Source organism: Rhinatrema bivittatum, chromosome 2, assembly GCF_901001135.1.
Source record: "Rhinatrema bivittatum chromosome 2, aRhiBiv1.1, whole genome shotgun sequence".
Classification (NCBI taxonomy): Eukaryota; Metazoa; Chordata; class Amphibia; order Gymnophiona; family Rhinatrematidae; genus Rhinatrema; species Rhinatrema bivittatum.
In genome coordinates, this window is record NC_042616.1 from 320758630 (window position 1) to 320772309 (window position 13680).

The following is a 13680-nucleotide window of genomic DNA, read 5'->3' on the forward strand; positions in this document are numbered from 1 at the left end:
GTATTGGCGGGTGAAGAACCAGATGCTCTAAAGTCTAGGGCAGTAGAGATTGGGATAGAGAGAGCGCATAGATCCTTGGGCCCAAAGAGAGCAAATATAACCCAGGATTGGTGGTGTGCTACCAAAACTTTCAAACCAAGGAAAAGATCATGAAGAGGGTGAGCGCTCAGGGCACAGTGCTCTGGGAAGATCATAAGTTGGAGATTTTTTCTGATTTGTCCCTTATGACTCTCCAGAGGAGGTGAGAGACCATCCAGCCCTGGCGCCCAAGGGCTCAACCTACGGGGAATGTGGGCTGGTAGTGGCAAAGCTCCTGCTGGCCTCTGCTTCCCGACCAGCCTCACTTCCCAGTGGTGGGTTCCTGTGGGGGTCTCCCCACAGGTAGCGCCAACACCACCTTGGGCCAAAGGTCTATGACCGCAACAGTAACATACCATTAAGAGGTCACAGAAACAACTGCAGTGCACACTCAACTATGTCTTGGTATATGTGGGTACCAATGATATAGGAAAGTGCAGGAGGGACATTCTGGAAGCCAGCTTTAGAATTTTAAATAGAAAGATATATCCAGAACCTTCAGGTTCTGGATATATATATATGCAAGACTCTAGAGGCAGATCAAGTCCCAGAGTTTAATGTCTGGATGAGATGATGGTGCAGAGAAGAGGGTTTTAGGTTTGTTAGGAATTGGGCATCATTTTGGGGAAGGGGGTACTTTTCCAAAAGGATGGGCTCCACCTTTTCCAGAGTAGAACCAGGTTGCTGGCACTAACCTTTAAAAAGGAGATAGCACAGCTTTTAAACTAGATGATGGTAGAAAGCCAACAATTGCTCAACGACCACTTCTTGGACACCCAACCCGATATCTGTGCTATTACCGAAACATGGTTGCAAAACACAGATACAGCTCTAATCAACCAGCTACCAATACAACTCTACGACTTCTTCTCCCTACCTAGACTCAAAAAAAGAGGGGGCGGAATATTGTTAGCCGCAAAAAAAGATCTGAGACTATCCCAGCAAGCCTTTAAATCGACGACCAAACTAGAAATTGGACTATTCAAATCCAACCAGCTTCAAATCTGTCTAATTTATGCTCCCCCTGGGCTCTTAGAATCTGACCCATCTCTTCTCATCAAAATCATAGCCAAACACATCAATACAAACTCCCCAGCTATCATTTTAGGAGACTTCAACATCCACGTTGACTCCCCCTCTCCCTCCTCCAACTGTGAAGCCCTCCTATCCTCTTTCCAGGCTATGGGCTTCAAACAAATTATAAACAAACCCACTCATAAAGCAGGCCACATGTTGGACCTTATATTCATAAACAAATCCTTCTCACCCACTTCCCCCCTTCCTGTACCCCCATCCCCTGGTCAGATCACTCGTTGATATCTACCAAATTATCAATTAAGAAAAAACTGACTCCCACCATACCTAAATCTACTATCCAATTCAAAAAACCATGTTCCATGGATGCCCTCAGCACCAGCCTTGCCAAGGACCTAACTAACTTGGACCTCTCCAACGCCGATACTGCTTTGACCTCTTGGCTAAACATCACGCGCTCAGTAGCAAATAAAATCTGCCCCATGTCCGCCAAAGTTATCAATCCAGCCCATCCTAACAAAAAACCCTGGTTCACAATAGAATTAAAAAGGCTCAAACAAGACCTTCAACATAAAGAACAACGCTGGCATAAGGATCCCTCCCCTACCTCCCAGGCTTCTTATAAAACCACTATGAACCATTACAGGATCACCATCCTATGTACTAAGCGAGATTTCTACGCCAAAAAAATCCACAGCTCCTATATGACCCAAAAACATTATTTTCATATGTTGCAGCCCTTACCACTCCTGTTCCTCCAACCATCCCAGAAGAAGAAGCCCAAAACAAAGCTATGGAACTGGCATTATTCTTCGACAACAAAATCAAAAATGTACTCGCACCTCTGACATCATCAAACACCCAGCCTCCACCCAGACAAAACCATTCCCCAGCTATCCATAAACCGACTCTAGAATCATTTGAACTCATATCCTCCCTGGAAATCGAATCTATAATCAAGAAAATGAAGCCTTCGTCACATCCAACAGACCAAATACCTACCAAAATCTTGCTTACCATTCCCAACACCATAGCCAAACCACTGGCCGACATCATTAATTGCTCCCTCACTCAAGGATCGGTTCCGGACTCATTAAAAACTGCTTCTCTGAAACCCTTACTACAAAAACCCAATCTAGATCCAGCCAACCCCGTAAACTTCCGCCCCATTGCCAACTTACCTTTTATAGCCAAGTTAATGGAAAAAATGGTCAACAACCGACTCACAGATTACCTTGACTCCCATAATATTCTCTACCCTTCTCAATTAGGTTTCTGGAAATGTTTAAACATGGAATCTCTCCTACTCTTGTTAACTGACAACATCCTGATGGGTCTCGACAAAGGCCAATCATACCTACTAGCTCTTCTCGACATCTCTGCAGCGTTCGACACAGTAAACCATGCTGCTCTCATCAACCGTCTGACGAAAATTGGCATCACGGGATCTGCACTCATCTGGTTTAAATCCTTCCTCAACAAAAGGCACTACAAAGTTAGATTAAATGATAAAGAATCCCTCCTCGTCCCTTCCAATCAAGGAGTACCCCAGGGTTCATCACTATCTACTACCCTGTTTAATATCTATTGCTCCCCCTATGCCAGTTACTTGAAAGGCTCAACCTTACCCACTTTATATACACTGATGACGTGCAGATCCTAATCCCCATCACAGATCCCATCACCAGCACCCTAAACTTCTGGAACAGCTGCCTTCATTCCATCAACCTCCTTCTTTCTAGTCTCAATCTGGTTCTTAACACATCCAAAACAGAACTCCTCATCATCGCTCCCAACAATAATAACCCCCTCGTCAGCAACCCAATCATACCACTAGTAAACCAGGTGAGAGACCTTGGTGCCACTCTGGACACCAGAATGAATTTCAAAAAGTTCATTAACACCACCACAAAGGAATGCTTTTATAAGCTACAGGTTCTAAAACAGCTGAGACCTCTTCTACACTTTCATGATTACCGTTCAGTCCTTCAAGCCATATTGTTCTCTAAGATTTACTGCAACGCGCTTCTACTTGGCCTCCCTGCCTCCTCAACTAAACCACTACAGATGCTGCAAAATGCCACAGCCAGGATCCTTACATACTCTCGTCGCAAGGACCACATCACACCGATACTGAAAAACCTACACTGGCTATCCATCCACTATAGAATACTGTTCAAGACATTGACCATTGTTCACAAAACCATCTAGCAGCAATCCTCACTCCAACTCACCATCCCACTCGAACTCTATTCTTCTTCAAGACCGATTAGATTCACATACAAAGGATCCCTCCAGGCTCCCCAAACAAATTCTCCATTCACAACTCTATTCAAAAACGAGCACTGTCTACCACTGGACCTCATCATTGGAATTCACTACCCCCGGATCTACGCCAGGAACAATGCCATTTGTCCTTCAGAAAGAAACTGAAAACATGGCTGTTCTCTCAAGCCTACCCTTAAAGGGTCACTCCCCAACCAGCACTGATGCTCTCACCTCTCCCCTATCACCTTCCTCCTCACCTGGCCCTTTAACCTCTTCCCCCCTGCTCTCATCCCGTTCCTGGCCCGCCATCGCCCCTTCTGACTCATCCCTGCCCCAATCCAAAGGATCTGTTATGCTCGAACTGCCTATTTAAATCAGCTGCTAAATCAACACCCTATGCTGATCAATTGTTTTCTACTATTTTACATTTACCATTACCTCTTTAGTTGAGTTACGTTAAACTAATTATTTTCTCTCTTATCGATCCTGAATTTATACTCCCTGTTTTATTGTAACTTTCTTTTTCCTTGTTAAATGGTTTCCCCTGATTCTGCTGTAAACCGGTACGATAAGACTTCGTCTTGAGCATCGGTATATTAAAATAATTTAAATAAATAAATAAATATATAAATAAATAAATTGCTCAGAAGTGCAAGGTTCAGAATGATTTATTTTTGAAAGATATGGAGACAGTAACATTTAAACAGCTGTGAGGGCATACATGTATGCGTGTTTGCCGGTTCTCGCAAATGGTTGCAGCTATTTTAGACCATATGCACATATATGCACTTATGTTATAAAATCGGCAGTACGCACATATGTGTGTGTGCAATTTCATATGGACATGTGCATGTGTGCACAAATGCTACTTCTATCACATAAGTGAGGGATTTTGCTAGGCACATGCAATAACGTAAATACTCATTTCTCCAGTTCACTCACAGTTCACCCAGGTAAAGGATTGGACTTCCTAACTCCCCTAGCTAGATAGCCTCACTTTTACACTATTAGCCCAGACCCTTCAAACTCCACTGACTAGCTCTGATTTTTTTATTTTAAAACTTACACACCATCTATAGCAGAAGCAAAGTTACATGGTAGGGAACCCTGGTTCATGCTTGTGCATGTAAATATTTATGTGCTCATTTCAAATGACCTTCCCAGAATGCCCATGTCCAACCCATGCTCCACCAAGACCATGCCTATGCCTCACCTTTATTAACATTTTGATGTGTGCATGTACCGGGAGATACACGCGTACTTGAGTGCTTCTTAAAATCCACATGGCGCGTGCCAGCCTAAGACACGCGCATATCTTCCAGTTTTGGTGAACATAGGGCTTTTAAAATTTACCATTAAGAGAACAGGAAAATTAAGGCATCCCAATTAGAGAGATTGCAATAAATGCTAAAGTAGACCAGATGCTTTTAAGTAAATAACAGACAAGGCAGAAAGATTCCAAATTACACCTGTTAAATGATAGGCAGGTTGTTAATACAAGCAAAAAACATACTTTCAAATGTCTCTGCACAAATGCTAGAAGAATAAAAAATAAGATGGGAGAGTTAGATTGTATAGCACTCAATGAATAGGAAATTACAATTGGCATCTGAGAGACTTGGTGGAAGGAGGAGAATAACCAATGGGACTCGGTGATACCAGGGTACAAATTATATTGAAATGATAGGATGGATCAAAGTGATGGAGGGGTGGCAGTATAAGTTAAAGACAGCATTGAGTCAAACAGGATAAAAGTTCTGCAGCAAATGATATGCAATTTTGAAACTTTATGGATAAAAATTCCAGATGAAAAAGGGAATAAAATAGCAGTGGGGGTGGTACTACCATCCACCTGGCCAGAAATGCTAAAATAAATTAGGGAAGCTTACAAAATCAGCAGCACAGTAATAATAAGTTATTTCAATTATACCAATATTGACTGGGTGAACGTCATATCAGGTAAACCAAATAAAAAATTGGCCCATTAAATTATTCAATGAAAATCTTATAATAACCCTCACTAATTCAACTTAATAAATGTCCTTTACATTTTCCTTTACAACAATGTAATGCAATTCAAAAAATCCCTAAGGACTAAATGGAAGACACAAAAGGGCAGATTTTAAAACCTGCGTGCGGGCACAGATTTGTTCGCACAACCCAGCGTGAACAAATCTACGCCCGATTTTATAACATGCGCGCGCAGCCACGCGCATGTAACGAAATCCAGGGTTGGTGCGCGAAAGGTGGTGCACAATTGTGCAACTTGCGCACGCCGAGCCACGCAGCCTGCCTCCGTTTCCTCTAAGGCCGTTCTGAAATCAGAGTGGCCTCAGAGGGAACTTTCCTTCCGCCCCCCCCCCCCCCGCACCTTCCCCTCCCTTCCCCTACCTAAACCGCCCCCCAGCCCTACCTAGAAACCCCCCCCCCCTTACCTTTATTGAAGAAGTTACGCCTGCCTCCTGGCAGACGTACCTTATGTGCGCCGGCTGACTCGCACGCGCCGCTCAGCCTATGCAAATAGGCTCGGCGCGCGCAGGTTTTTTTTTTAAGGTTTATGCACGTAACTTACGCGCGTAACCCTTTTAAAATCCGCCCCAAAGTCTTTCTTAATCCCTGAAATGAGATGGAAGACGTAACAGTCCTTATTTCGCAAGGGAAATATCTTTCTCAATCTAAAGAGCAAATTTCTTCTTCAGTCTTAAGGTGCAAAGTTCATAAAATTTGAACCATCGTATCTTGAAAGTAAGAACTCTTTGTTATCATCAAGATCTCTTCTAAAAGGCTTAGAGCTCCTAGTTGGATCCCTTATCTAAAAGTAGAAATTCTAAGGCTGCTCCACCACAAATTACTTATCTCCTCGATGATTCAAAAGAACTGCGGGCATCCCAACAGTGCAATGGTCTCCCCAAACATCCAATTCAGCTTTCTCTCTTCATAGAGTAAATGCACTAACTTAATTGGTCAACATGTACATTTTTTGCTTAGCTGCATCAGGACAATCTATGAATCACCATTCAACTAAAATAAAAATACAATCTAATCGACATAGATGCACATATATACAGCTTCACCATTTCAAACTTATGATTAAAACTTATAAATAGCACTTACAATTCATCTTTGCAATTCTAATCTTGCTTACAAACCACTGCTTCAGCATCCTTTGTTTTTTCTATACAACAAATGTCACCGAAGCTGTTAATGAAACAACCTTTAAAAATGTACTTACATAAAACATCATTATGTCATTATGCCAATTGTAGTAATAATCTTAACTTAGTCAAAATTACTACTCATTTTTTATGTAAAAGAAATAATCTATTTTATACAAAAATATCTTAATTTGACCTAAAGATTAAACACATCCACAAAATGTATCATTAATAATGTCACAGATACATGGTACAGCAGGATACCTTCTCGTTATATACATAAAACAATTATTTCAAAGAATCAAATTCCAATCAATTTTGATATTTAGACTGAAATGTTCCAAACAATTTATTTAAAAATCCACCTCTCTACTTTTTTCATCAAGATCTGATCTAGATTCCCTTTCTAATATGAATAGGCACATGTTCTAAGATAATACAATTATGGCCCAATTTTAAAAAGTAATCATAAACAAAATACCTGTGTATTATCATTAGGGATGTGAATCGTTTTTCAACGATTAAAATTATCGTCCGATAATGTTAATATCGTCTTAAATCGTTATAGAACACAATACAATAGAAATTCTAACAATTTATCGTTAAAAATCGTTAAATCGTGTTAGTGCGCACTAACGGGAGTTAGTGCGCGTTAGTGCGCACTAACAGAAAATGATACAAATTGACACTTTCCAGGTCAGTAAAGGTCAGTTAGGAATGAATATGTGTTCCTATTGGCTGTCTGCCCTCTTATCTATTGATGTTACCAAGGTTCCCACTGAGGTGATGGTTGGGGGGATGGGAAATGGAACTGGAAACTCACGAACACCAACAGAAAATGAAACAAAGTGTTGACACTTCCCAGGTCAGTAAAGGTCACTTAGGAATGAATATGTATTCCTATTGGCTGGCTGTGCTCTTATCTATCGATGTTACCAAGGTTCCCACTGAGGTAATGGTTGGGGGGATGTGAAATGGAAACAGTTGGAAGCTTGACAAAAAAAGTAACGTGATGATCATCACTCATGTGACTAGAACTTGCTTGTTTATTATTTTTGTTATTTTTGTCTGGAAGCTCCCCCCTGTCTGTGAAGCCAGCCTCTCACTAGTAATGCAGGGAAGGAGCTGTCTCACCCTTCACCATCCTCCCCCCCCCCCTCACTCACACACCATTCACTGGCTGGGACATGGGGAGGGGAGGAGTGAGGGTCAGGAAGCTCCCCCCTGTCTGTGAAGCCAGCCTCTCACTAGTAATGCAGGGAAGGAGCTGTCTCACCCTTCACCATCCACCCCCCCCCCCTCACCCACACACCATTCACTGGCTGGGACATGGGGAGGGGAGGAGTGAGGGTCAGGAAGCTCCCCCCTGTCTGTGAAGCCAGCCTCTCACTAGTAATGCAGGCGGGATAGGGCACTGCATGCAGGAAGATCACAACACCCCTGGTGTCAGGGTTAGGGCACTGTGTGCAGGAAGATCACAACACTCCTGGTATTAATAGGGATAGGGCACTGTGTGCAGGAAGATCACAACACCCCTGGTGTCAGGGTTAGGGCACTGTGTCCAGGAAGATCACAACACTCCTGGTATAGGATAGGGCACTGTGTGCAGGAAGATCACAACACCCCTGGTGTCAGGGTTAGGGCACTGTGTGCAGGAAGATCACAACACTCCTGGTATTAATAGGGATAGGACACTGTGTGCAGGAAGATCACAAGACCCTTGGTGTCAGGGTTAGGGCACTGTGTCCAGGAAGATCACAATACTCCTGGTATAGGATAGGGCACTGTGTGCAGGAAGATCACAACACCCCTGGTGTCAGGGTTAGGGCACTGTGTGCAGGAAGATCACAACACTCCTGGTATTAATAGGGATAGGGCACTGTGTGTACATGAAGATGACAACACCCCTGGTGTCAGGGTTAGGGCACTGTGTCCAGGAAGATCACAACACTCCTGGTATAGGATAGGGCACTGTGTGCAGGAAGATCACAACACCCCTGGTATCAGGGTTAGGGCACAAGTTCTAGTCACATTGACTGATCACATTACTTTTTTTATCAAGCAACCAACTGTTTCCATTTCCCATCCCCCATATACTGTCAGTGGGAACCTTGGTAACATGAATAAATAAGAGGGCAGCCAATAGGAATACATATTCATTCCTAAACTGACCTTAACTGACCTGAAAAGTGTCAAATTGTATCAATTTCTGTTAGTGCGCACTAACGGGAGTTAGAGCGCACTAATCGGAAAAAACGATTTTTAACGATTTTTCAACGAAATAATCGTGCCTAACATGATTTTCTTCTCCTGCCACACGATTTCAATCGTTAAGACGATATGGCACACGATTCACATCTCTAATTATCATCAAAATGTATTTATAACAAAATTATCTTAAAAACATTAACACAAGTTATATATATAGGGGCAGATTTTAAAAGCACTGTGTGCGTAAATCCGGCTGGATTTACATGCACAGGGGGGTTACATGCGCTGAGCCTATTTTGCATAGGCCCGGCGACGCACGCAAGCCCCGGGATACGCATATACCCCGGGGCTTTGAAAAAGGGGCGGGGGCATGGGCAGGGCGCCAGTCTCGGGGTGGGACCGAGGCCTCCGGCACAGCGGCCGTGCTGGGGATCGCGCGCCGGCAGGCGGCCGGTGCACGCAAGTTACGCCTGCCACAGGCAGGCATAAATAACAAAATAAAGGTGGAGGGATGTAGGTGGGGCTGGGAGGCGGGTTAGATAGGGAAGGGAGGGAAAGGTGGGGGGGAGCGCAGGGAACGGGAAAAGCCATCGGGGCACCCCTAGGGCTCAGCGCGTGCACCCCCTTGCACGCGCCAACCCCGGATTTTATAACATGCGAGGGGCTGCGCATGCATGTTATAAAATCAGGCGTAGATTTGTGCGAACCGTGTTGCGTGCACAAATCTACGCCCGTGCGTAGCTATTAAAATCTGGCCCATATTGCACCATATTACATATAGCAAAATAATTTACTCCACACATTCATACTACAATACCCATACATATCACAACATATAGGGCCTTATTTTCCAAGGCTATCGCAGGCTTGCGCTAACAGCGCAAGCCTGTGATAGCTTGTGAAGGTAGCGCATGCCTGCGCTACCTACATCGGGGTAGAGTCGGCTCTGGAAGAGGAGGAGTCGGGGCGTCACTGGGGCCGACTCTGCGCCGCCGCCGCAGACAGAGAAAAGGTAAGGGCCTTTTTGCATCCTATTTCGCGCCCAATAGCACCACCTTTCACGGTGGCGCTATTGAGTGTGAAACTGGCAGCGATCGCACCGCGGTGGTGCGATCGCTGGCGGCTAGCGCAGGATTGCCCCCCCGTGTCGACCTCCTGCCCCCCATTAGCGCAATTTTCTAAAGTATCGCAGGCTTGTGATACTTTAGAAAATGAGGCCCATATTGTGCAGCTTATAAAATCAACAACTATTTTTCATTTCTTCAATATATTCCCATCCTTTTTGCAAAATATTTCCTTATTTCCAATCATTTATATATTTTAAAATATTATTCCCTATTAGAAAGCAATTTCCTTCTTATTTAACTCCTTATTTATGCTTTTTCAGAAGTATTCCTATTTATCGATTCAAGATACCCCAGATGAGAAACTCCTGTTTCACCGAAAAGTTTAATCAGGGGATCAATCTGCTATATCTGCTCCTTCTTTCATATATAGGAAACCTCTGACTTCACATCTCGGTTAGCATACCGATCTTCCCAACCTATTCTTACCACAAAAATATATAGTATAATAAATCACATAAACTGCAATCCTTCTCATCTAAAATATCTCATTAGTAAAACTATTAAACTACTCTTTTACAAATCTTTTGAAACATGATTCAAATTATTCAAACATATATATACCCGGTCACATTATTCCCATTACCATATATCACCCCCTGCATAGCCGTGAATTCTACCACTCACCTTCTTGAATCAGATAGCTATTATTTTATTTCATCCTGGGTTCACCAAACCTGTTCTCCAATAACTTTGCGAAACACTGTGCCTGTCGCCATCACTATTCAAAATCACTGTCCTCACTCAAAACTTTAAATGGCAAAATATATCACTGTTAGAATACTCACACATTAAAGTACCACACAGACATAATGCCATTGAAAAGAAAATTTCAAACTACTAGCCTCAACCGCTTATATCTCTCCACATTGTTTTACCGAAATTCTCTCATTAGATGTCAATTCCTCCACTCAATGACGCAGCGGCTGCGTATTCAGCACATCTACACCCTTCTTAAATGTCCTGCTGATGGACCTCCCACCACACATCATTCACGTATACCACGCATCCTAGTCTCATATATTATCACAATCCCAATACAATATACTGGATCAAATAAAAGCATTATTCATTTTCTATATGATTATTGTATTTCTACTTGTAAAAGTAATAGATTGTAATTTGCTATGATGTATACATTTTTCAGTTTTTCAGAACAGACGGTGTCCTCCATCATATCAAATTTTAGCTTGTTTGATACTGCACGTTCAGTCATAGAGGTGGGTAATCTATATAGTTATACAGGGATGAAAAAGAAGCTTATCCGCATGGAATTACATGCTGCCTTTTTATCAGAATATTGCAAGATGGTTCAGCTTAGAGAAGAGAAGACTGAGGGGGAATATGACAGAGGTCTACAAAATCATGAAAGGAATTCAATGGGTAAATGTGAAACAGTTATTTAATCTTTCATATATACAAGGACTAAGGGACATTCCATGAAATTAGAAAGTAGCACATTTAAAACAAATGGGAGAAAATTCTTTTTTCACTCAATGCGCAATTAAGATCTGGAATTTGTTGCCAGAGAATGTGGTTAAAGCAGTTAGATTTAAAAATGGTTTGGATAAGTTCCTGGAGGAGAAGTCCATAAACTGCTATTAATCAATCGGCAATAGCTTCAGCTTTTTGCTGGCATTAGTGGCATGGGATCTATTTGATATTTGGGTACTTGACTGATACTTGTGACTTGGATTGATTGGCCACTGTTGGAAACAGGATACTGGGCTTGATAGGCCCTTGGTCTGAACCAGAATGGCATATCTTATATTCTAATGTATCCAGCCTCAATCCTTCCCAATCATTACAATATTGAGCCTTCCTCCACCAGCTGACTCTCCTGCCCACCCTATCCCACCCTTCTGAATCCCCAGGGCTAACTAAAAATGTTTGGAATGTTTGGTGATCTAGTTGGGGGGGGGGGGGGGGGGCTTTCCGGCTGGCAGCTGCCATTTTTCAAATTAGTACTGGCTGCCCTTTGCCCCAATCTTGTGACAGGGGCTACAAGTGCTATCTGGCTAAGACTGAACCTGCTCCCTTCCTCTTTTTTTTATTCTGAAGTATTAGCTGGGTAATGATTTTTCATATTAAACTTATCCAGGCAGCAGGGAGAAATATTTACTCCCCCCACCCCAGGTTTGCCTGGATAAGTCACAAACTTAGCCAGACAGACATTTTTGAATATTGATCTCATAGTATATCTGAATTTTCAGAAGACAGTTGACAAAGTCCCTCATGAGAGACTCCTCAAGAAATTAAAAAGTCATAGTATAGGTGGTAATGTCTTACTGTGGATTGGTAACTTCTTAAAAGAGAGGAAACATAGAGAGAGAGTAAGACAAAATGTTCCATTTTCTAAATGAAAAGTAAATAGTGGAATGCCCCAGAGATCTGTGCTGGAACCAGTACTGTTTAACCTATTTATAAATGATCTGGAAAAGGGACAAATGATGAGTGAGGTCGTCAAATTTTCATATATTACAAAATTAGTCAAATTTTCTAAAAACAAGAGGATTGTGAGGAACTGAAGGAGGAGTTTGAAAGATTTGGAGACAGGGCATCTAAATGGCAGATGAAACGTAGTATGAAAATGTACAAAGTGATGCACACTGGGGAAAAACTTTAAGCCCACACTCCTCGGTTCTCTTTTAGGAGTTACCAGTCAGCAAAAGGATCTTGGAGCCATGCTGGGGAATTCATTGAAATTATAAGCTTGGTGTTCATCAGCAGACAAAAAGGTAAATAGAATATTAGGATTTATGTGGACAGCTATACACTACAAACAGGGAATGTAATAATGCATCTCTTGAGCCATGGTGTGACTGCACCTGAGTATCATGTGTATTTATGAATGCCAAATCTCAAAAGGCATATAGCAATAATAGAAAACGTACAAGTGAAGCAACAAAAATAATAAAGTAGATGGAAGGATCTCTTTAAAGAAAGTCTAAACAGTTTAGGGCTCTTTAGCTCGGAGATGACTGAGATGGGGATATAATAGAGATTTACAAATCATTAGTGATGTAAGACAAGTTAATAGGGAATTGCTATTTACTTCATCAAACATTATTAGGACTAGAACCTATGAAAACTAATAGAAATATGAAGCAAATCGAATATTTAAATACATTTAAAAAAAATAAATTTCAGTCAATGCACAATTAAACTAAGGAATTTTTTGCCATAGAATGTAGTTTATTACAGTGATAAAGTTAAATCCTCTGGAAATAAGCCCGTAAGCTATTTTATGTTTTTTAGAATCTTATATGCTGAGACTAGAAATGATGCACTGCCAACTGCCAGCTCAAACCTCGAGCTCTGCAAAGCTTTTGCTATGCATTTTACTTATAAAGTACCTACAGTTTGTGCTCTACTATTACATTTCCTGTTGCCTCAACCATTAATTCTAATTCTATAGAACCACAATGGGCTTAATTCTTGCATGTCTCCCAAGTTGAAATTTTACAAATAATAAATAATCTCAACACTTCCACCTGTCCTCTTAATCTTTATGCTATGTCCCCATGGAACGTATGCTGGGATAAGATTGTTCTCTCTGTAGCAATGATTGCCAATGTATCTCTACATTCTGGACATCTTTCTTTATTACTAAAGTGTGCATCAGAATGACTTATTCTTAAAAACCCTTCACTGGACCCATCTGACCTCTCCAGCTATTGCCCCATCTCTTTTTTTTTTTACCATTTATTGCTTAAGTTATTGAGGCAGCAGTACTGATACTATTATCCCAAATCTTTGATGAGCACTTAAGTCTTGAATCAACATCAATTTGGCTTTCAAAAATTCCA